Source organism: Eurosta solidaginis, chromosome 2 (assembly GCF_040869045.1).
Source record: "Eurosta solidaginis isolate ZX-2024a chromosome 2, ASM4086904v1, whole genome shotgun sequence".
Classification (NCBI taxonomy): domain Eukaryota; kingdom Metazoa; phylum Arthropoda; class Insecta; order Diptera; family Tephritidae; genus Eurosta; species Eurosta solidaginis.
The window spans coordinates 299707985-299733885 of record NC_090320.1 but is presented as its reverse complement, the minus strand read 5'-3'; the positions used below and the strand labels follow the sequence as shown (position 1 = coordinate 299733885).

The 25901-nt window shown below is 36.2% G+C and overlaps 2 protein-coding genes across 7 annotated transcripts in view; one reads left to right on the top strand and one right to left on the bottom strand.

Moving 5' to 3' along the window:
* dpr3 (defective proboscis extension response 3) overlaps positions 1–25901 on the top strand; it is a 663598-nt gene that overhangs the window by 39541 nt on the left and 598156 nt on the right. The window lies entirely within an intron of this gene.
* Positions 1–25901, bottom strand: part of LOC137241287 (SUN domain-containing ossification factor) — a 140332-nt gene that overhangs the window by 40640 nt on the left and 73791 nt on the right. The window lies entirely within an intron of this gene.

The window sequence follows — 25901 nt, the reverse complement described above, 5'->3', positions numbered from 1 at the left end:
ATAGAATGCTGCAGTAGCACCCTGCTTTGCTAAGTAATCTGCATGCTCATTACCTTCATTTCCTTGATGTCCGGGAACCCATCCTAACAAAATCTTGTTTTTGGCTCCCAGTTCATTAAGGATTTCAATGCAGCCATTCACTAGCTTACAAGCCGACAAAGCTCTTCTTAAAACGGCCAGAATTAGTTGTCTCTGGTAAAGTTAGCTCTGTTGTGGGTTAACTTCAACCCCTGGGCGAGCTCTAGTTAAATTAAAAAAATCAGTTTCCAGACGATCGGGTTCTTTGCTATGTAACTCGATTCGAAAGAAACTTCTTTCGGATTTGAAAAAAAATAAAAATGAAAACCGCCTTACAAACATGCATAACTTCAACACATAACTACATACGAATTATGTGATGTGTAGAAGATAATATATGCGAAAGAAGGCAATTGGGAAAAACTTTACAACAACTAAGGCATGACGTAGCTGAATGCGTTTGTAACCATTTCAACTATCGTAGGAGTGCGGGTTCGACTGCCACTCCCGGGAGAAAAGGCTTTGAAGAGATTAACAAGGTATAATCGAAACAGCTGTCGCCTTGTCCGTCCTGATGTCACGTTGTTTAAATTTTTCACAAATTATTAAATAAATTATAAAATTAAAAATTGCTTGAAATAAATGTTTTCATACATTTAAAGCGATACGGGCAATTCCCGATTAACTCATATAAGTATACAACATTTGGTTAATTCGTTGTAGTTCTATAAATAGAACAAAAACAACAACAAATACCAAGTTTCCCCGAAAGCCGCCTTACAAACATGCATAACTTCAACACATAACTATATACGAATTATGTGATGTGTAGAAGATAATATATGCGAAAGAAGGCAATTGGGAAAAACTTTACAACAACTAATGCGGCAGTTACCCACGAACGTACGTAGAAAAAACGTGTCAGCTGACACGACCTATCTTATGAGTGTGCAATGTAAACGAAAACTCACCGACGTGCAACGCCCGTACGTACGTAGCCCGGAACGTAGAAATCAAAACAATTTTGATTTTTTCCGTAACAACGTGTCAGCTGATCGCTCTCTCACTAGACAGAGTTGCCTAGTAAACTTTTGTGCGCTAATTTTTGACCGTTTGCAATTTTATGCAAAAACGCCTAATTAAAGTTTGAAAAATTGTGGAAATAATTCGAAATAATTATGTAAAAGTGCTGATTATAAATATTTAATCTATTTATACTTATTTAATATGTATTCCGGCCTTTTACAATATCAAAAATTAAATTGGAAAAAGTTGATGTTTCCGTAAGCATACATGCAAAATGGTTAGTGGCAACAGTGCTTATCTGTAAACAATACACACACAAATATGTTATGTACATGTACACGGACGCACACATTGATTCCTACGGGCTTGAGAGTTCGGTCAAACGTGCTTCGTACGACAAACGTCCTTACGTACGGCACACGTCGGTGGGTAACTGCCGCATAAGGCATGACGTAGCTGAATACGTTTGTAACCATTTCAACTATCGTAGGAGTGCGGGTTCGACTCCCACTGCCGGGAGAAATGGCTTTGAAGAGATTTACAAGGTATAATCGAAACAGCTGTTGCCTTGTCCGTCCTGATGTCACGTTGTTTAAATTTTTCCCAAATTATTAAATAAAAAAAAATGCTTGTAATTTAACAGCTTTCAAATAGCATTTCCTTTCGAATCGAGATACAGACCAAGACCACTGAAACACGCTTTAGAAAAATTAATGTCAAATATCAATGTGTACTCACGTTTTTGAAATTGGTTTGCATAGTTAAAACTACAAAATTCAGACGTTTTTTTTAAATACGGAAAAAGCACAATTTCACTAACAAAGTTTAAAAAAAAAAAAAAAAATTCCACAGCTATTTTTCTGCTCACTGCTGTATATAAGTTGTACTTCTATATTGGCAGTAGCGTATCCTCTCAGAAATCCTCAAATATACCGAAATAGTTCCGTTATAATCCTTAAAACAATTCCGAAGGTAACCAGAAACATCGAAATAATCCCTCTCTGAACAGTTCCAAAGTAGTGTTAAAATTATCCCAGAAACAATTCTGAAATAGTGGTGAAATGATCCCTATACCAATAACAAAATTATCGGAAGATAGTATCGAAATAGTCTTGAAATAATTTAGAATTATCCTGAAATACATTTGAATTTTTTTAAAGCTTATCAACACAACGTGTCATGCGAAAAGTTGCACTTTCAAAATTATTTTACATAGGATTTCAATTGGGGTTTTCGAATTCGAGAACAGCTCAAGACATACATACTCAGGTGGAATCTGGACTTGTTCACTACATTCAGGAATAAATGGATTATTTCGAAGTCAATATGGGTTCTATTTTAGAATAATTCCAATAACACGACTCTACAAAAAAAAAATTTTGTTCTTTGTCCTAAAGTTTATTTTATTTCATGATTTTCTGTTTTATTATAAGCAAAAACGAAAGGAAAATAAATTTTTTCGGTATAAAGTTTGCTTTCGCAATAGTTATAGTAACAATACTCATGGCGCTAGAGGTGTTTTGTACAAATCTAGAATAACCGAAAATGTCGTCACGAAAGTGTAAATATGAAGCTGATGCTTTTTTCATATATGTGGGCAATTTATTAAAGTTCGAGATATAAAGTATGAATTAAATATATCTCTAGTCCTCTGTGAAGCCTACGAAGCATATTTTGGCTGTCCTGTTTGGAATCAATACAAGACATAGGCTCCACATGTTGCTTGTAGTTATTGTAAACGATTTTTGGAAGGTAAGCAAATGTTATTTAAATAGTAAATTAAATAAAGTAGACACATTGATTTCTCTTTCTATATTTTAGGGTGGTATCGAGGTGAGAAAAGATCTATGAAATTTGCAACACCAAGAATCTGGCGAGTACAAAAGACCACGTTAAAGACTGCTACTTTTGCATTGTGAATCCGAGTAAAAGACGTAGAGGTAAAAATGCAAAACCTATCGAATATCCTGATCTTGAATCTTCTTCTGATCCAGTTGCACACGATCTGACACGATCATTACCAGAGCCACCGAAAAAATTATCTCAGAGAAGTGGATCATCTCTTAGTTCTTATAAAAGCAATGCCGATAAGTTGTTTTTACCGACACCAGAACAACCAAAACATCATTTGATCACTACTGAAGATTTTAATAATTTGATTAAAGATTTAAATTTACCAAAAAGTAAAGCAGAATTTTTAGGCTCTTCTTCGAACAACGTTATCAAGGTCAATATAATGAAAACATGATGGGAGACTATATTTGGGGTTTAGTGAGGGATAATGTCTATGAACATAAAAGAAAAAGTAAAAGTGTACACTTTTAAATTATTTTTCACTTTTTTGTAAGTTATTTGGATATTAAAACTTAATAAAATTTTTTTTTTGTCAAATTACGACCTAAAGAATTGAAATTTAATGCTTTGAAGTCAAAGTCAAATTTTGTGTTGACCCGTGTAATGTATACAAACTTTTTTGGGGTAACCTATACCGGGACCTGTTTCGCATAATTTTAAGTCGGGTTGTGATCATTTCAGGATAGCTTACGGAACTTCTTCCGAACATTTTCTACACCTTTTCCAGTTTAAGTTCAGAAAATACAATTCAAGTTCAGAATTTCCAATTTAAATTCAGAAATTTACAATTCAAGTTCAGAAATTTACAATTTAAGTTTAGAAAATTACAATTTAAGTTCAGAAAACTGCATTTCAAGTTCAGAAAATTTCAATTCAAATTCAGAAAGTTTATCAGGAATTTTTTCTTTCATGCAATCGAAATAAAAGTATGTAAGATGGTAAATGTTAGCGCTAATAATATGATACAAGGATATGAAGGCCTACTATCTGTCAAAAAAGCATTGGACTCCTTAACTCATTTAAATCAATTTTGCTCACATGGAGATAGCGAAGAAAAACCCGTTTCCTCTCTTCTATCTCCTCCTTTCATAAGAGGTCAGAAGCATTGAACTGCATTGAGTATGTCAGCAGTGATGATGAAATCAACGGAACGTCCACAATCCCGCAAGTAACGTATAAGTACTGTGTGCACTGATCAAGTCTTCCTCCACCTGCCTATCGCAACTCTGTGGAAGTCTTCCCCTTCCACTGCTTCCAAACAGCGGTGTACACTGAAGTACTTTCATGGCCGGAGCGTCCTCTTGCACTTGTTGCAGAGTTATCCTCCGTTTGATTTCTTGGCTCGGGATGTACACGCCTTGGAGAAAACTTGGGGTACAGTATATCCAAGCCACCATTGTCAACGAAGCATCAACACTTCCGCAAATAACATATAAGTATTACATTACGTAGTATGAACTGGAATAACTTTTGAAAAATAACATCCTACTTATAATTTTCTGAATTTGAATTGTAATTTTCTGAACTTGAAATGAAAATTCTGAACTTGAATTGTAATTTTCTGAATTTAAATTGGAATTTTTGAACTTAAGTTGTAATTTTCTGAACTTGACTTGCAATTTTCTGAACTTGAGTTGTAAATTTTTGAACTTAAACATTGTCTATTTATTTTCGACCGACATAACTTTTCGGTATTATTTCTGAATAATATAATACAAATCTATCGCTAGAAAATGCATTTTCTTATTAATTTCGTTATATATTTTTTTTTACAATTGAGTACATCAGCGGTATTGAACTTGAGTAGAAAATTTGCTTAATTAAAAATATGCACATCATTTTTACAGCGTGTATACAAGAAATTCCAAAGAACGGTATTTGTGCAGTTGAACGCCCACGAAAAAATTTTTTCGCACTGAGCTTGACATTTGATTTTTTATACTCTACTGCGCCCAGAGCAAATATCGTGGTACAGCTAAAGTTTGGCCGATGGGCTAACGTTATTACGGTTAAGGATTACGACTGCGGATATATGATGGTAATGGTTACGATTACGATTAGTATTATAGTTACGTTGACGATTTCCCTGACTGTTGCAGTTACGGTTGTAGCTAAAGCTGCGTAGATGGTTACGGGAAAAGTTACAGTATCGGATATTTTTTCGGCATCATTATGATGATTGATATAAAATTTCGGGACTATCTTCGGAACTATTTTACGATTGTTTTCTGGATAACTGGCGGGGCTGTGGTGTGGTGGTAGCGTGCTCAGCCTACTACACCGAGGGACCTTGGTTCAACTCTCGGGCAAAGCAACATAGAAAATTTGTAAACAAATTTTTTTTAAATAGAAACAAGTTTTTCTAATCGGGGTCGCCAGTCGGAAGTGATTGGGCAAGCACTCCGAGTGTATTTCTGCCATGAAAAGTTTCTCAGTGAAAACTAATCTGCCGTGCAGATGCCGTTCAGAGTCGGCATAAAACATGTAGGCCCCGTCCCGCCAATTTGTAAGAAAAATTCAAGCAGCACGGCGCAAATTGGAAGAGAAGCTCGGCCTTATATCTCTTCGGAGGTTATAGCGCCAAGTATTTTTTTTTTTGGATAATTTCGTGACGTTTTGGGGATTGCGTTTGGAATCAGTTGAGGATAGTTTCACGCCTATTTGGTGATTGTTTTCGATATTTGTTGCGTTCCAATGAATGGATCAATTTGTTGTTGCATTTGGCTGTTAAATTTCTATCCGTATCTGGATCACAATTCATTGGAACGCGAGTATTATTTCGAGAATTTTCGCAAATGCTTCGGGATCATTTCGGAGCGTACCAAGATCATTTTGGGATCACGGCGGGTTTGTTTTCAGGATTAGTTTTAGATTTTTTGGTACCATTTCCGGGCAAGCTCCAGATTATGGCGATAGAGTTGAAGCCCGTACTATTTTCGGACTACTTCAAGAATTATTTTGAAGGTATTCCGTGATCGGAACTATTATCTGCTTCTTTAGCGATCATCTGTATTGTTTATGGACTGTTTCGGGACCGTTTTGGGATTATTTTGAAAATATTTCGGTGTTGCTTTCGGGTCTTGTTGTAGATTATTTGCGTCCCATTTCCGGACAAATTCCAGATTATTTCAGTTTTGATTTGATTTATTAATTTTTTCTTCCATCAAAACATCGTAACTTAAGTTAACATCATTTAGGTTCAAATAGGAGACTATAACTAAATAAATGATTAAAACTAATGGGTGGGGTGAGTATGGCACTTAAAAAAGCAGTTAAAATGTGTACGTTTGTATATGGCGAAATAACAAATATTTATAATTCATAGGGTCCAGCAAATTTTGGATATCATTACGTGATAACTCGATAAGATACAATTTTATGTTTCGTAAGAATATGTTCAAATTATTATGGGTCGTATTTTACAAGAGGCTATGGTGAAGCAGTTTTTTTTTTATGGTGAAGCAGTTACAGAAATGAGTTGTTCGATATGCATGAATAACAACTAGCCCATGACTGTTTTTCCTCAGATTATAATTATCTGAAGCAAGGCTATGTAAATAATCACATCGAATAAAAAATATTCTCATAGATTTAAAGTAGTATATGTTTCTTATTTTCGGAATATTTTTCTCATTAGAGAAAAATTACAAAATAAACACGGCGATAGCGACTTGGACATTATTCTGAATAATTTGGAACAATCATCATATATATTATTTCTAGTTGCTGCTTTTAGTACGGGTCCCTTTTTCGCTCTTATTTGGAAACCAAATCTATAAATGAAGTTTTGGCTTCTTCTATTTCGGCCTTTTAGTTAATATATCCAAGGTATGTTTGAGCTCTTGTTTTGGTTGTAAAGATGGAGATTCGGGCTATTTGCGAGCTTTGGGCAATTTTGGTCGCAGTGCTTTTGTTTAGCCATATTTTATTAAAAAACAAGTAAGGAAGGCTAAGTTCGGGTGTGACCGAACATTAAATACTCAGTTGAGAGCTATGGAGACAAAATAAGGAAAATCACCATGTAGGAAAATGAACCTAGGGTAACCCTGGAATGTGGTTGTATGACATGTGTATCAAATGGAAGGTATTAAAGAGTATTTTAAGAGAGAGTAGGCCATAGTTCTATGGATGGACGCCATTTAGGGATGTCGCCATAAAGGTGAACCAGGGCTGACTCTAGAATTTGTTTGTACGATATGGGTATCAAATGAAAGGTGTTACTAAGCATTTTAAGAGGGAGCGGGCCTTAGGTCTATCGGTGGACGCCTTTTCGAGATATCGCCATTAAGGTGGGCCAGGGGTGACTCTAGAATGTGTTTGTACGATATGGGTATCAAATGAAAGGTGGTAATGAGTATTTTAAAAGGAAATGGGCTTTAGTTCTATAGGTGAACGCCTTTTCGAGAAATCGCCATAAAGGTGGACCAGGGGTGACTCTAGAATATGTTTGTACGATATGGGTATCAAATGAAAGGTGTTAATGAGTATTTTCAAAGGGAGTGATTCTTAGTTCCATAGGTGGACGCCGTTTCGAGATATCGCCATAAAGGTGAACCAGGGGCGACTCTAGAATGTGTTTGTACGATATGGGAATCAAATGAAAGGTGTTACAGAGCATTTTAAAAGGGAGTGGTTTATAGGTGGACGCCTTTTCGAGATGTCGCCATTAGGGTGGGCCAGGGGTGACTCTAGAATGTTTGTACGATATGGGTATCAAACGAAAGGTGTTACTGAGCATTTTAAAAGGGAGTGGGCATTAGGTCTATAGGTGGACGCCTTTTCGAAATATCGCCATTAGGGTGGGCCAGGGGTGACTCTAGAATGTGTTTGTACGATATGGGTATCAAATGAAAGGTGTTAATGAGTATTTTCAAAGGGAGTGATCCTTAGTTCTATAGGTGGAAGGAAGCCTTTTCGAGATATCGCCATAAAGGTGGACCAAGGGTGACTCTAGAATGTTTGTACGATATGGGTATCAAACGAAAGGTGTTACTGAGCATTTTAAGAGGGAGTGGGCATTAGGTCTATAGGTGAACGCCTTTTCGAGATATCGCCATTAGGGTGGGCCAGGGGTGACTCTAGAATGTGTTTGTACGATATGGGTATCAAACGAAAGGTGTTACTGAGCACTTTAAGATGGAGTGGGCATTAGGTCTATAGGTGGACGCCTTTTCGAGATATCGGCATTAGGGTGGGCCAGGGGTGACTCTAGAATGTTTGTACGATATGGGTATCAAACGAAAGGTGATACTGAGCATTTTAAGAGGGAGTGGGCATTAGGTCTATAAGTGGACGCCTTTTCGAGATATCGCCATTAGGGTGGGCCAGGGTGACTCTAGAATGTGTTTGTACGATATGGGTATCAAATGAAAGGTGGTAATGAGTATTTTAAAAGGGAGTAGTCCTTAGTTCTATAGGTTGACGCCTTTTCGAGATATCGCCATAAAGGTGGACGAAGGGTGACTCTAGAATGTTTGTACGATATGGATATCAAACGAAACGTGTTACTGAGCATTTTAAGAGGGAGTGGGCATTAGGTCTATAGGTGGCCACCTTTTCGAGATATCGCCATTAGGGTGGGCCAGGGGTGACTCTAGAATGTTTGTACGATATGGGTATCAAACGAAAGGTGTTACTGAGCATTTTAGGAGGGAGTGGGCATTAGGTCTATAGGTGGACGCCTTTTCGAGATATCGCTATTAGGGTGGGCCAGGGGTGACTCTAGAATGTTTGTACGATATGGGTAAATAACGAAAGGTGTTACTGAGCATTTTCAGAGGGAGTGGGCATTAGGTCTATAGGTGGACGCCTTTTCGAGATATCGCCATTAGGGTGGGCCAGGGGTGACTCTAGAATGTATTTGTACGATATGGATATCAAATTAAAGGTATTAATAAGGGTTTTAAAAGCGAGTGGCCCTTAGATGTATATGTGAAGGCGTTTTCGCGATATCGACCAAAATGTGGACCAGGTGATCCAGAAAATCATCTGTCGGGTACTGCTAATTTATTTATATATGCAATACCACTAACAGTATTCCTGCCTAGATTCCAAACGCTGTTGATTTCGCCTTGTAGAACTTTTTCATTTTCTTCTACTTAATATGGTAGGTGTCACACCCATTTTACAAAGTTTTTTCCAAAGTTATATTTTGCGTCAATAAACCAATCTAATTACCATGTTTCATCCCTTTTTTCGTATTTGGTATAGAATTATGGCATTTTTTTCATTTTTCGTAATTTTCGATATAGATAAAGTGGGCGTGGTTATGGTCGGATTTCGGCCATTTTTTTTACCAAGATAAAGTGAGTTCAGATAAGTGCGTGGACTAAGTTTAGTAAAGATATATCGGTTTTTGCTTAAGTTATTGTGTTAACGGCCGAGATGAAGGCCAGACGGGGGACTGTGTATAAAAACTGGGCGTGTCTTCCACCGATTTCGCCCATTTTCACAGACAACAGTTACCGTCATAGAGTCTATGCCTCTACCAAATTTAAGAAGGATTGGTAAATTTTTGTTCGACTTATGGCATTAAAAGTATTCTAGACAAACTAAATGAAAATGGGCGGAGCCACGCCCATTTTGAAATTTTCTTTTATTTTTGTATTTTGTTGCATCATATCATTACTGGAGTTGAATTCTGACTTTATATACTTATATACAGTAAAGATATTAAATTTTTTGTTAAAATTTGAATTTAAAAAAATTTTTTTTTAAAAAGTGGGCGTGTTCTTCATCCAATTTTGCTAATTTTTATTTGGCACATATATAGTAATAGTAGTAACGTTCCTGCCAAATTTCATCATGATATCTTCAACGACTGCCAAATTACAGCTTGCAAAACTTTTAAATTACCTTCTTGTAAAAGTGGGCGGTGCCACGCCCATTGTCCAAAATCTTACTAATTTTCTATTCTGCGTCATAACATCAACCCATCTACCAAGTTTCATCGCTTTATCCGCCTTTGGCAATGAATTATCGCATTTTTTCGGTTTTTCGAAATTTTCGATATCGAAAAAATGGGCGTGGTTATAGTCCGATATCGTTCATTTTAAATAGCGATCTGAGATGAGTGCCCAGGAATCTACATACCAAATTTCATCAAGATACCTCAAAATTTACTCAAGTTATAGTGTTAACGGACGGACGGACGGACGGACGGACGGACGGACATGGCTCAATCAAATTTTTTTTCGATCCTGATTATTTTGATATATGGAAGTCTATATCTATCTCGATTCCTTTATATATGTACAACCAACCGTTATCCAATCAAACTTAATATACTCTGTGAGCTCTGCTCAACTGAGTATAAAAAACTGAAATCCAGCGAAGAATCAATCTTGCCAATAAATGCTACCTTGGACTAGGTAGGCAATTGAAAAGTAAAGTCCTCTCTCGGCGAACTAAAATCATACTCTACAAGTCACTTATCGTACCCGTCCTGCTATATGGGGCAGAAGCATGGACCATGACAACAGCAGATGAAGCGGCTTTGGGAGTGTTCGAGAGAAAAGTTCCTCGAAAGATTTGTGGAACTCTACGCGTTGGCGATGGCGAGTACCGAAGAAGATTTAATGATGAGCTGTGCGAGCCATACGCAGACATCAACATAGTCCAGCGAATTAAAACGCAGCGGCTTCGCTGGCTAGGATATGTTATGCGAATGAAAGATGATGTGCTCCGGCCAAGAAAATGTTTCTATCGGAACCCGCCTATGGCAGCAGAGGTAGAGGGCGGCCCACACTCCGTTGGAAGGACCAGGTGGAAAACAATTTAAACTGCCTTGGTGTGACCAATTGGCGCCGGTTGGCGGAGCGAAGGAGCGACTGGCGCGCCTTGTTGGACGGCCATAACCGTTTAGACGGTTAAGCGCCAATTAAGTAAGTAAGTATTTTATTTAAATAATTTGTTAAAAATAAACAATTGTGAGCACACAAAGAAATCTATTTGTACTATGGCACTATTGTGAATATTTGCACTGCATTACTGGCAGTTGCTATCATACGCTAGATGGCAGCGCAAGCTGTAAGTTTTAAGTTATTGATAGAACAGCTGATTTATGTTAATATTTGATAAGAGACTTATATATTGGTTGCGCAGAATGCGCACGGGTCCGGCTCGTTATTACTTAATGTAAGTATTCTTTTCAATAAAGCCGTTTAATTAAAAATTTTTGTTAAATTATTTTATTTTATCATATATATGCTTTCTTATTAAGACGCACAACTGAGTATATAATGTTTGTCTCAACTCATATTAGATTTTCTGTCTTGTTTCCTTCTGCTATTTAAAGACCTTTAGCATCTTATTTTGTTTTTTTTTTGTGTGCATTACTCTTATTATAAATATTAAATAATGGATTAAATAATAAATAATTTTGACACACATTTTTGACTGCTGCCTTCGGACACATCACAAACACTTGTGACAGAAAAAAATGCATACAATTGACTAAATTTGTATATTAAAAATCCTTCAAACACAATGTCGCTTTTATGGCAATAATTTTGGTGCAAATGCTTTTCAACCATAAAGAAGAAAAAGGAAAAAAAAAATTGGTCAAACAAATATTTAAAATTATAACGCAAATTTATTTGCTTGGTTAGATTTTTTTCATCTCTTTTTAGAATTTTCTTTTTACCGTCTTTAGTTCAATTACATTTGTAATTTCTCTTGCCACGACACGCTATAAACAATGAAATTTGTTTGCTTTTCAACACTTTTAAGTATTTTAGCTTTGATTGTTTCCCCAATAGCAAATGCGATGCTAATCTTTCTTTTATCCTTTAACTACAAAGCATCCCACTGTGCATTAGCGAATTTCACATTTTATTATCTTTTTATCTTCGAATTTTTATGATCGAATTTGCATTTTTCTTTTAACAAAAGCTCGTTTAGCTGCTAACAAATCTATAAAAAAGAAAAAAAAAAAACTCGTTTTGATTTCGATCAGTTAAAATGTAGATAACACAAAAATGCCGTCAGCTATACAAGCTGAAATTCTTCACGAATAATATTCAACTAATGCCAAATTGCTTATGGAACGTTAATATTATAAATGTAAAAGTTGGCATGTCCACAAGTTTTGGATGAAATTTGAGGGGGTAGTTATAACTTTAATTATGTTGACCATGATCTATGATATAAAGTTTAGGCGTCATATAAAGCGAGGCAAAAGCAACTTTTGACAAGCAGTCGGTGGAGGAATTTTCATTGATTTACTCACTGATCATTTTCCGATAGCTTTCGGGATAGTTTTATTTCGAAACTATTTTCGAACTCGGGATCGTTTTGAAGACTAAAAATAAAATAACAGGGGCGATGTAGCTCCGAGGAGATTAAGGCCGAGCTACTCTTCCAATTTATGTCGACCTAGTTATTTTTAATGATGTGCGGACTCCTCATGGCATTTGCGTGGCAGATGAATTTTCGCCGCAAAGCCATTCACTCGGAATGTTTGCTGAACCACAGCCATATTGACGAAGCTGCTTAGAAAAACTTATTTTAAGCTAATTTAATGTTGCTTTTCCCGGGCCTTGACCCCAGGACCTTCAATGTGGTGGCGAGCAAGCTACCACTACCCACCACTGCGTCTACCGCCGTATAATAGGATTGTTTTCCCATCATTTCGGAATTTTTCATTAATCGCACCAATATTGTTTTATTAATCATATCCAAACTATTGGGGACATTTTCGAACCTTCTAGGATGAGCCTAAGGACAACAACAGTATTATTTAGGCAGCATTTTGGAATTTCTTTTAAGTTTTTTTGTGGGGTTATTTCAATGATCGTTGCAGTATTGTTTTTAGGATCATAGCGGGACTATTCCGGGCGTATGAAGAGTTGACGGTAGGACCACATCAATCAGATCTGATGAGATTTTTTGTTTGCCTGATCACAAAGCGGATTTTTGTTGGTCCCCTCGTTGATCAAACGTATGTTTATATGTATATGTAAAAGCAAAGTGAATGCAGCTATTTTCAACGAGACAACATTTTACTATGATAAAGAACCAGCAAAATTAAAGGATTTCTTAGCAATAACAGCACCACAGTTAAATACACCCACATACATATATGGGGTATTCCATCCCATTTCGACCAATTTTGAACCCGACCCCTTTAGAATTGGCTGAAAGTTTTTCTTCTTTTTCTAGCTTACGAAACTTTTTCAAAAATTGACCGTTTGGGATCTTTTTTTTTTTTAAATTTGTTTTTAAATATACTTTTCGGAAAAAATACAAACAAATTTTTAAAGTTTTTTTTTTCAATTAAATAAAAAAAAAAATTATCGCCCCACTCCGGGATTAGTGGGGATGATTGCAGAATTGATTTGTAGTTTTTTATAAGAAAAAAAAAAAATGGCGAAATTCGAAAAATCTAGAAAAACTGAAAAAAAAAACTTTAAAAATTTTTTGTATTTTTTCCGAAAAGTACATTTAAAAACAAATTTAAAAAAAAAAAAAATCCCAAGCGGTAAATTTTTGAAAAATTTATAGCGTTTTGAAAAAAACACCGTTTTTTTTTTAAATTCATAACTTTTTTTTAATTGGATGAAAAAATTTTAAATATTCTGAAAAACGTCTTTCGTAAGTTAGAAAAAAGAAGAAAAACTTTCAGCCAATTCTAAAGAGGTCGGGTTCAAAATCGAAATGGGATGGAATAACCCATATATATATGTATCGTGAAAAGTGTGTATGCATTTTGTTTAAAAATGGCAACCAAGCGCAACGGATGTCAATTGTATTTAATGTTAAATTTTGTAATTGCTTTTCGTCGTTGTTAAATGCATTTCTCAATGACTTTATGCTTTGCATATTTTCTATAAGACCCCGTAAAAAAATAGATAAACATCCAAAATAAAATCAAAAGCATTACAAATTCACTTGTGATTGTGATTACCATGGCGTTGCAAATTTTGTTTGAATGCTAAAATGTTTTTGTATACAAACGGCTGATAATATCTGAAGTGTGTAATATGTCTATTTAATTTGTTTTTTTTTTAACGGTTTTTTAAAATACGAGCGCCGCTATGAATAATGCGAAAAAGATAGCATAAGTACTAGACATGGATTACTTTCGTGGGAATTTGGTTTAAGTTATTTACGAACGTGAGAAAAGATATTTATTTTTAGTTTTTATATGGAGTGTAATAGGCTGTGGCTGTTCACCATGACGTGCGCCCGCAAGCGATAGATTAAGAAAGTCCGACAGCAGAATTAGACAGCAGGGTTAGAAAAAACAGGTGAAGTATGATTAGTTTTATGCATATGCAGTATACAGCTCTCCCGTGATAAAACAAAACAGCGTAACTACTTTTGTCAACTTTGTGGGAAATTCAGGATTCGCGTTGAAGTCTATATCTCAAATCTTTGTACTTTTGGATAACGTGTATGCATAAGGGCCTAACATTTTTGGTTCATAGTTTTGGATTAATTACCTAAAATGTAAAGTTATGCGTATAGTAAATGACACTATTTTAGCAATTTATATAAAATAATTTTTCATGCCACAACAAAAGCATGTAACTCGGACTTACGTTCTATGAAATTTTCATACATTTGAATTTTTTATGTTTCAACGAAAGCACGTAACTTCAGATATATGTATTTCAAACGACGGAGTTTCCGAGTCCTTCGCTGCTTAGGCAACGAAAATTTTTAAGCAGCTTCCAAGGATATTGGATAATTGCTCAGTGAAAATTGTTTAGCCAAAAGTACGATATGCGCAGCAATAATTTAGTTCTGTAAAAGTTGCTTGCTTTTGTCGGGAAACCATTTTCACGTTTTCATACATTTTAAGTTTGAGTTTAAGGTACTTAAAAATGGGATAGAAAAAATGGGCTGAAGTCCCTCATAGATTTTTTTTTGGGGATAGCAAAAATCCATAGCAAGACAAAAGCGTGTAAGTACGAGTTACATGTTCCTGTTTTACAACGGGAGAGCAATGATGGTAACTAATATAAGGTACTGGGGGAGTTGCCGATTGTTCAGAGAAGTTTTCGATAGTAATGCGCGAACGATGTAGGTAGTCGTAGACTAGTGAGGGAACGAACTACTGGGGCGAAATTCATACGCTAAATTAACAAAGACGCAACGTTATTCTCCCAGCAAAAATCCCTGCAAAATCTACATTATTTTTCCTGGAAATTTAACTTCATTTGATATCATTTTTGCATCGTGTCAGGTTGTCGTTAGGACTTATACGTAACTATTTTTTAAACGGTTTTATTTAGCTTGACTTGACAGGCCGGCCCACAGTGGCACTTCTGCTTGGTTTAGACGCGAAAAAGTAAAAATTTTCAAGTCATTTGTCTTTAAAAATTTGAATGCAGTTTGTTTTTAAAATGTCCACAGTATATAACGGTAGTTATCATTTCATATAATTATTGTTCTTCATTGCATAATCTGCTATCAAACTGTGAGTTGTTGATGACGCGCTAAAGAGTACAATTAACAGAAGTGAAGTAACGCGTGGTTTAAAATTAAATACAACTTTGTGGCGACACAAAAGCTAAAATATTTTTTTTACCTTTATATTAAGTCGCTTTCATGTTTGCCCCCTCATTTCCATACGAATTTTTGACCCACGGAAAAGTCTTTTTCGGTAAATTCCTGTCGAGCTAGACACTTGATACTCAGAGCATAGTTCAGACCTGGGAGACTTTCCAAAGCAAGTGAAAAACAAGTAAGGAAGGTTAAGTTCGGGTGTAACCGAACATTACATACTCAGTTGAGAGCTATGGTGACAACATAAGGGAAAATAACCATGTAGGAAAATGAACCGAGGGAAACCCTGGAATGTGTTTGTATGACATGTGTATCAAATGAAAGGCATTAAAGAGTATTTTATGAGGGAGTGGGCCATAGTTCTAGGTGGACGCCATTTAGGGATATATCTATAAAGGTGGATCAGGGTTGACTCTAGAATGCGTTTGTACGATATGGGTATCAAATGAAAGGTGTTAATGAGTATTTTAAAAGGGAGTAATCCTTAGTTCCATAGGTGGACGCCGTTTCGAGATATCGCCATAAAGGTGGACCAGGGGTGACCCTAGAATTTGTTTGTACAATATGGGTATTTTAAAAGGGAGTGATGCTTAGTTCCACAGGTGGACGCCGTTTCGAGATATCGCCATAAAGGTGGACCAGGTGTGACCCTAGAATTTGTTTGTACGATATGGGTATCAAATTAAAGGTTTTAATGAGGGTTTTAAAAGGGAGTGGTGGTAGTTGTATAGATGGTAGCCCTTTCGAGATATCGCCATAAAGGTGGACCAGGGGTGACTCGAGAATGCGTTTGTACGATATGGGTATCAAATGAAAGATGTTAATGAGTATTTTAAAAGGGAGTAATCCTTAGTTCCATAGGTGGACGCCGTTTCGAGATATCGCCACAAAGGTGGACCAGGGGTGACCCTAGAATTTGTTTGTACAATATGGGCATCAAACGAATGGTGTTAATGAGTATTTTAAAAGGGAGTGGGCCTTAGTTCTATAGGTGGACGCCATTTCGAAATATCGCCATAAAGGTGGACCAGGGGTGACTCTAGAATGTGTTTGTACGATATGGGTATCAAATTAAAGGTACTAATGAGGGTTTTAAAAGGGAGTGGTGGTTGTTGTATAGGTGGTCGCCTTTTCGAGATATCGCCATAAAGGTGGACCAGGGGTGACTCTAGAATGCGTTTGTACGATATGGGTATCAAAAGGAAGGTGTTAATGAGTATTTTAAAAGCGAGTAATCCTTAGTTCCATAGGTGGACGCCCTTTCGAGATATCGCCATAAAGGTGGACCAGGGGTGACCCTAGAATTTGTTTGTACAATATGGGTATCAAAAGAAAGGTGTTAATGAGATTTTAAAAGGGAGTAATCCTTAGTTCCATAGGTGGACGCCGTTTCGAGATATCGCCATAAAGGTGGACCAGGGGTGACCCTAGAATTTGTTTGTACAATATGGGCATCAAACGAAAGGTGTTAATGAGTATTTTAAAAGGGAGTGGGCCTTAGTTCTATAGGTGGACGCCATTTCGAAATATCGCCATAAAGGTGGACCAGGGGTGACTCTAGAATGTGTTTGTACGATATGGGTATCAAATTAAAGGTACTAATGAGGGTTTTAAAAGGGAGTGGTGGTTGTTGTATAGGTGGTCGCCTTTTCGAGATATCGCCATAAAGGTGGACCAGGGGTGACTCTAGAATGTGTTTGTATGATATGGGTATCAAATTAAAGGTATTAATTAGGGTTTTAAAAGGGAGTGGTGGTTGTTGTATAGGTGGTCGCATTTTCGAGATATCGCCATAAAGGTGGACCAGGGGTGACCCTAGAATTTGTTTGTACAATATGGGTGTCAAAAGAAAGGTGTTAATGAGTATTTTAAAAGGGAGTAATCCTTAGTTCCATAGGTGGACGCCGTTTCGAGATATCGCCATAAAGCTGGAGCAGGGGTGACCCTAGAATTTGTTTGTACAATATGGGTATCAAAAGAAAGGTGTTAATGAGTATTTTAAAAGGGAGTAATCCTTAGTTCCATAGGTGGACGCCGTTTCGAGATACCGCCATAAAGTTGTACCAGGGGTGACTCTAGAATTCGTTTGTGCAATATGGGTATCAAACGAAAGGTGTTAATGAGTATTTTAAAAAGGGGGGGGGGGGGGGGGTGCATAGTTCTATAGGTGAACGCCTTTTCGAGGTATCGCAATAAAGGTGGACCAGGGGTGACTCTAGAATGTGTTTGTACGATATGGGTATCAAATTAAAGGTATTAATGAGAGTTTTAAAAGGGAGTGGTGGTAGTTGTATATGTGAAGGCGTTTTCCAGATATCGACCAAAATGTGGACCAGGGTGACCCAGAACATCATCTGTTGGATACCGCTAATTTATTTATATATGTAATACCTGCCAAGATTTTAAGGGTTTTTATTTCGCCCTGCAGAGCTTTTTTATTTTCTTCTACTTAATATGGTAGGTGTCACAACCATTTTATAAAGTTTTTTCTAAAGTTATATTTCGCGTCAATTAACCAATCCAATTACCTCACCATGTTTCATCCCTTTTTTCGTATTTGGTATAGAATTATGGCATTTTTTTCATTTTTCGTAATTTTCGATATCGAAAAAGTGGGCGTGGTCATTGTCGGATTTCGTTCATTTTTCATACCAAGATAAAGTGAGTTCAAGTAAGTACGTGAACTAAGTTCGTTAAAGATATGTCGATTTTTTCTCAAGTTATCGTGTTAACGGTCATGCGGAAGGACAGACGAACGACTGTGTATAAAAACTGGGCGTAGCATCAACCGATTTCGCCCGTTTTCACAGAAAACAGTTAGCATCATAAAATCTATGCCCCTACCAAATTTCAAAAGGATTTGTTAATTTTTGTTCGACTTATGGCGTTAAAATTATCCTAATCAAATTAAATGAAAAAGGGCGGAGCCACGCCCATTTTGAAATTTTCTTTTATTTTTGTATTTTGTTGCACTATATCATTACTGGAGTTGAATGTTGACATAATTTACTTATATACTGTAAAGATATTAAATTTTTTGTTAAAATTTTACTTTAAAAAAATTTTTTTTTTAAAAGTGGGCGTGGTCCTTCTCCGATTTTGCTAATTTTATTAATTTATTAGGCGTACAGATAGCAATAGGAGTAACGTCCCTGCCAAATTTCATCATGATATCTTCAACGACTGACAAATTACAGCTTGCAAAATTTTTAAATTGCCTTCTTTTAAAAGTGGGCGGTGCCACGCCCATTGTCCAAAATTTTACTAATTTTCTATTCTGCGTCATAAATTCAACTCATCTACCAAGTTTCGTCGCTTTATCTGTCTTTGGTAATGAATTATCGCACTTTTTTGGTTTTTCGAAATTTTAGATATCGAAAAAGTGGGCGTGGTTATAGCCCGATATCGTTCATTTTAAATAGCGATCTGAGATGAGTGCTCAGGAACCTACATACCAAATTTCATCAAGATACCTCAAAATTTAATCAAGTTATCGTGTTAACGGACGGACGGACATGGCTCAATCAAATTTTTTTTCGATCCTGATTATTTTGATATATGGAAGTCTATATCTATCTCGATTCCTTTATATATGTACAACCAACCGTTATCCAATCAAACTTAATATACTCTGTGAGCTCTGCTCAACTGAGTATAAAAATCTGCTAGGTGGCGCACGGATCGAGATATACAGACAATTAATTTTAAAATGGAAATTTTGCGATCGACTTTTAACTAACTTCTCGGTGATCCAGAGACTTGAAACTTAGCACATAGTTTGCGAGTCGATGGCACTACAATTCGTGGAAAACAAAATGCCGCCAGGTGGCAGACGAATCGAGATAAACGAAAATCCCTGAAAAAACGCAGGGAATCTTGCGATCGATTTTTAAGTAACATGCCGGTGAGCTAGAGACCTGAAACTTGGGCCGTGAGTCAGAACCCGGTGACAATGCAACATTTGATGAAAAAAATTTCGTAAGGTGGCGCATGGATCGAGATATTAAGAAAATTAGTTTTGATTTGGGAATCTTTCAATCCATTTTTAACTAACTTTCCGGTGACCTAGAGACTTGAAACTTGGCGCACAGTTCGAGGCTTGGTGACAATACAATCTACAAAAAACAAAATTACGCTAGGTGGCGCGCTAAGTAAGATAACTCCAAATCCTTGAAAAACGAGGGGAATCTTGCGATCGATTTTTAAGTAACTTACCGGTGAGCTAGAGACCTGAAACTTGGGCCGTTGGCAATGCAATATTTGATCAAAAAAATTTCGCTAGGTGGCGCATGGATCGAGATATTAAGAGAATTAGTTTTGATTTGGGAATCTTTCAATCCATTTTTAACTAACTTCCCGGTTACCTAGAGACTTGAAACTTGGCACTTAGTTAGAGGCCTAGTGACAATACAACTTATAGCAAACAAATTTCCGCTAGGTGGCGCGCTAGTCAAGATAACTGCAAATCCTTGAAAAACGAGGGGAATCTTGCAATCGATTTTTATGTAACTTCCCGGTGAGCTAGGGTCTTGAAACTTGGGCCGTGAGTCAGAACCCAAAATTCCAAATGCCTTTTTGTAGGCAGAACTAAAAAAGTGAAAATAAAAAGATGATAAAAAAATTTTAAGGACTACCTTTATATAAATGGACCAAAAAATACACACAAAATCTTGTTGAATTTTGACTAAAAAACTTTAACAATAGCTCTTGTAAAATAATTTTGGGATTTAAAATTATAAAGGTAGAGTGCGTGCTTAAATTTTAAATAATCAATTAGTTAATCCCAAGTACATAGTTTGCCTTAAATTGAAAGATTGCGCTCCACCTTTATAGTTTTAAATCCCAAAATTCTTTTACAAGAGCCATTGTTAAAGTTTTTTAGTCAAAATTCAACAAGATTATGTGTGTATTAAAGGAAAAACTGCCTTCTATTTTTTGGTCCATTTATATAAAGGTAGTCCTTAAAATTTTTTTATCATCTTTTTATTGGTTATTTAAAATCTACACGCAATTATATTTATTTGCAAGTGCTCAAAAGTTTTTTGGTTGAGTATTTTTTAGGAAATTTTGAGTTTTTTGATGTGTATTATTTTTTTGCTGAAAATATATAAAACCGTGAAAAGAAAAGCCTGCCAAAAGTTTGAACCACGCTTTACCACAATAATTTTTTGAATTTCTACAATAATTCAATATTATTGCATATAACTCAAATGATTCTTCATCCCCGTAGGTCCCCCTTTTGATATAATGACAAAGAGGGAGTTGTTGTATGAGGTGTGGGTTGCAGAACGTGGCCTAAAGCAAAAGGACAAAGCCGTTTTAGACCACGTGTGTGCTGTTTTAGGGAAGGAGTAAATAGAGACGAGGGATTGTATGATGAATGCTGCATGAAAGTTCGAATTTTTTTATCAAACTTTGTATGAGATGGATTAAAGTGAATTACACCAAAGTTAATTTTCTTGGAAAGTTTGCTTCATGATTTGAAGAAGATTAGAAATTTAAATATACATAGGTATGTTCAATTGTGAACATAAGAACAAGATAAGACTATAAGAAAGTTTTTGTTTCGGGTAAATTGAAAATTTTTGGAGGGGGGATCCAACCCCCTAAAAATTCGTATTTGTACTCCGATTTGGTTCATATTGGGAACACATAATACATACAAGAATACAAAGAGACCTATGAAAAAAAAAAATCGAGATATTCAAAAAAATCGTATATGTGGTCCGATTTGGTCCATATTTGGAACACATAATACATACATGAATAAAAAGTCATATTGATAGTCATATACATATAAGACCAACCGAAACTTAATAATGGTTTTGTTTAATTGTCTGATCAACGCCCTAGATTGATGAGGAGTGCGACGACTAGTAGCTAGGACCTACCTAATTATTTTCTAGCTTTTAGTATTATTATTACTTCATGTAATGAACGCAAACTAGTCCCTCAAATTTTGAGATATCTCAATGAAATTTGGCACAAGGATGTATTTTTGTATTATATTTGACATTTTTCGGATCCGGTAGGATCGAACCACTATAACATATATCTCCCATACAACCGATCGTTCAGATAAGACGATTTTGGTCATTCCTGCCGCAATTTAGAAAGTATAAACGTGAAACTCGGTGATATATATTCTAATATATCATAGAAGATATCCTAAAAAAATCACTTTGATCGGAGCTATATATAGTTATATCGCATACAACCGATCGTTCAGATAAGGGGGTTTTTTGCCATTTTTTTATATTTATCTTAAAAATCGTTTAGGTATGTACATCTGTTGACTATATATTTCTTATCTTATACATCCGATTATTTTGAGACTGCGAACGGAATAAGATTATTGTTCAGCCCCATTCATGAAAGGTATGAAGTCCAGTCCCGTCCTTACTTGTTTTCAATTATTTTATTACTAACTTATCTTTCCTGGAAGCAAGAGTATTAGCTGTCAAATCTTGATGAAATCCAACCGTATTGTAGAGATATTCGAGTATATGTACATTGGAAACCCTCGGAATGTTGCCGAACCACTGCCAAAGCGCGACCTCGCTGAGAAAATCTTTTTTCAATTTAAAAAAAATCGTTTTCTAAATTGGTTCAATTCCCACCGTTGTAGAAGTACTGGTAACGAAAAATTTGTAAAAAGGTTAGCCATCCAGTTCAGGCTCAGCAGATGGCTATATGTATTATGAATAGCATAAAAATGTAGGAAAGAGGAATAATAATAATACAAAAAATAACATTTTGCGAAATTTTAGTATACGTCGTAAGATCTACGTAACAAATATACTGTACATCTCGTCTACTCTATTTTGCCAAACTTTAACATTTCATGTCTAGTCAGATTTTATTACCCATTTTTACTAAAAACAATAAATATTTAACATTCATAACCATAAATAAAAATCTATGTATGTATGTATGTAGGTAAAATTTAGGGCATTGACTTTAAGTCATTAAGAGAATAAATTGTAAATAAATAAATAAAGCATGAATTGTACAGCTATAAACAGTTGGCGCCTCAGAGGGCGGGATTCAGCAATTGACCTTCGGTAATAATTTGTATGTAGGCTAGACTACTGTTTTTTGTGTTGTTCTCCTTGTCCGTTTTTATGGTTGTTTGAAAAGTCTCTTTTAAATAGTAAGAACTTTTATTTTATTGCTTTCGAGCACGTTGTAATATGAAATATGTGAACGATGTCAGGGCCGGCGGAAGGCGTGGGTATGGTGGATAGTACTACCCACTCGGAAGACCTGAAAGTGGGTAATTACCCACCCCGAAAGCAAAAGATCATTTTTTTTATCTGCTCTGGAGTCGAATTAAATTTTCAAATAAGCGCGCGTAAAGGGCGATTCATGGGTCAACCAGACAGCGCTCGTCACTCAGGTGATGCGCGCTGTATGTGCGTGTGAATAACTATGTTTACAATCAGTGTTGCTCTTTGGATACAATTGTATCAATTTGGAGTGGATAGAAAGATACAAAAAATATCAAATGGATACATTTTTAATAGGTTCATCAACTGATAAAACGAAGTAGGGACATATTTCTGTATGTAGCTTTGATTGTGTTCATAGCGTTAGGGTATTGTGTTGCTCCTGTATTAAATACATATTTGTATTCCCTGGTCCTGGACAGTTTCTGACTGTTTCTTGGAGTACGGGAATAGGCTGAACATATCATATGCATTCCCATTCATTTGTTTTGTTCTATTGTCAGATCAAAAAAGTATTGTGTCACAGCTGAGTGCCGGCATTGCCACGCTTTGCATAGTAGTATAATGTAACCGGTTATCACAAAAAAGCGTATAGAAAGTAATACTTTACTTTAAAGTACAATTTCAAAATAAATGCAAAAATAAAAATATAAGACGCGATAACCTCCGAAGAGATCTAAGGCCGAGCTTCTATTCCAATTTGCGTCGTGCTCCTATTTTGTTTGCCTACAAATTGGCGGGATGGGACCTACTTGTTTTATGCCGACTCCGAACGGCATCTGCAAGGCAGATGAGTTTTCACTGAGAGATTTTCATACACTCGGAGTGCTTGCCAAACACTGGCGAGGGGCGACCCCGCTTAGAAAATTTTCCTTCTAATTAAAAAAACTTGTTTCTAAAGTTTTTGACGTTGCTTTTCACGGGGCGTGAACCCAGGATCTTTGGTGTGGTAGGCGGAGCACGCTACCATCACACCACGGCGCCCGCAATGCAAAGAAATCCTGGAAATGTGTGGCAAGAAGATTTTCTTGTTCGGATTGATAATCCGAGGGCAACAGGCTAAGAAATTCTGCTAAGTTTTCATTTTTTCCGCAATAATACTTTCAACTTTGCTCACTTTACCAAAAGTTCCAAGTGAAATAAAAATTTTACAATCAATTCAAGGGCCTGTGCCAAAGGGTAGGACAGTACTTTGGAATGGAAGTTTTTACACGATATGAAGATCAAAAATCTCACCATAGTAAAAAGATATCTCACCATAGTACTTTGCTACCGTTCGACACAGGTCCTAACCTCTGCAACATTATTTGAGTTTGAGCCGGCGTCAATCAGTAGAAACTTACTGTGGTGAGAAATGTCGGATCATTTTTCAATAACAAGAACATGAAATTACACTCACCGCATATGTATATGTTGTGTAGTTGTTGGGACCCACCGAACATTTATGTCTATACTTAGAGTCTGCAGGCGGAAATAAACTTTTCAACTAAACTCCTGACGAAAAACTACCTATAATTCTTCCCTTCCACCTTCGGCGTACTCATAATCCATTCTTCATAGGTCCTATTACGAAGTCTGATCAACGATTGGGCCGCACCACGACATTTAAAATGAGATATTGCAAGCGATGGCTACAAACATTTTGTCTGATAATATTAGGAAAATCCAACTTGCAACGTACTTTTCTATCCTTCTTGATGAGACGGCGGATATCTCAAGAATAGAGCAAATTTGTATTTATCTTACAGTTGTCTCTCCCGACTTCGTTGCTACTGAATATTTCTTTAGGATTCCACAATATACATATACAAAGGCGGAAACATTATTCGACATAGTCAAAGACGTGCTCATCCGATTGGATTTGCCAATACCAAAGATAAGGGGCCAATGTTATGACGGGGCGTCGAATGTGTCTGGGAAAATTTCAGGGTTACAACAAAGGATTCAAGAAGAAGAGACCAGAGCACTTTTCGTACATTGTAATGCTCACAATTTAAATCTTGTAGTACAAGAGCGAATCGAACAATTTCTAACTGCCAGAAAATTCGTTGGGGAAGTGAAGGAGTTGATCAATTTTGTGAGAGATTCGCCGAAACATCTCGCGAAATTCCAAGAGCTACAGGCAGAAGAGGAAGACAATGAAAAAATGATTCCTGCTCTTGCAGGGTACTGCCCAACAAGGTAAAATCACACCGAGGTAATTAAGAATGTTGTAAAACCTTGTTTTGTGGGAATATTATTTTCTTTGACATTGCAAATCAAGTCTCACTGCATTGGCCAATTACGAACCTCTGATGGCATTCTTTCGCGGTTCGAATCTCAGTGAAACCTTTGATAAGATTACGAAATTGCCTGATGATGATTACGTTGGCGGTTTTCGAAATGGGTCCATCGCAATATGCCAGTAAATGTTCCTTTCTTTTCAGTTTCTCTTAGAAAACATAATAATTGAATATTCAATTATTATAAGCCGGTGTTAAGCTCATGAATTCTTAAATAATAAGTAGAAATTGAACACACCATTAAACAAACAAGCGAAAATTATTTTTTGTAACAATTTTTGTTGTTCAAACCCGCGATCTTATTTTTTGTAACTTAAAGTGATGAACAAAGTTGGTTGAAAATAGTATAATGTTATATAAGGGGACGTTTTTCCGCTTCGAAAAATTACCCAACCGAATTTTTTATGTTTCGCCGGCCCTGAACAATGTAGTATGTAAGTTACTTTGCCTTTGTTCTTAAGCAACAAAAGGAAACACTTTAGTGAAACACATGTTGTATCTCTCTTTAGAGCTGATTTTATATATCCGAAGAATGTGAAATATCTACAAAAATTACTTTTTACTTTAAACAGCTGTTGTGAAGATCATACACACTTCAGGGTTGTAAAAACGTTGTTTAACCCAATCAGAGCATATACAACCAAAACTGCCTTCCTTGAGCAAATCTTGTCAGACCTTCAATGCTTCATATTTTAAAGCGTCTTAAGGAGTACTTCCATACCTCTTCAAGACAAATGATAGTAAAATATATCACATCACATCGTATCACTCAATACATTACACCGTTAATTCCTCAATAAGTCTGTGCTCTTAAAACGAATGTACTGCTATTTTAATACTAAAAAAAGTTTCTCCTAAACGCTAATCAAACGAAAAAGCTAATCAAACGCATATACGGTTTACTACGAAGTAGGGATTCAGTGGGTTGATAAGCGCAATACAAAGCTTTACAGCTTCAGAGCTTGTCCAACCCAATTGT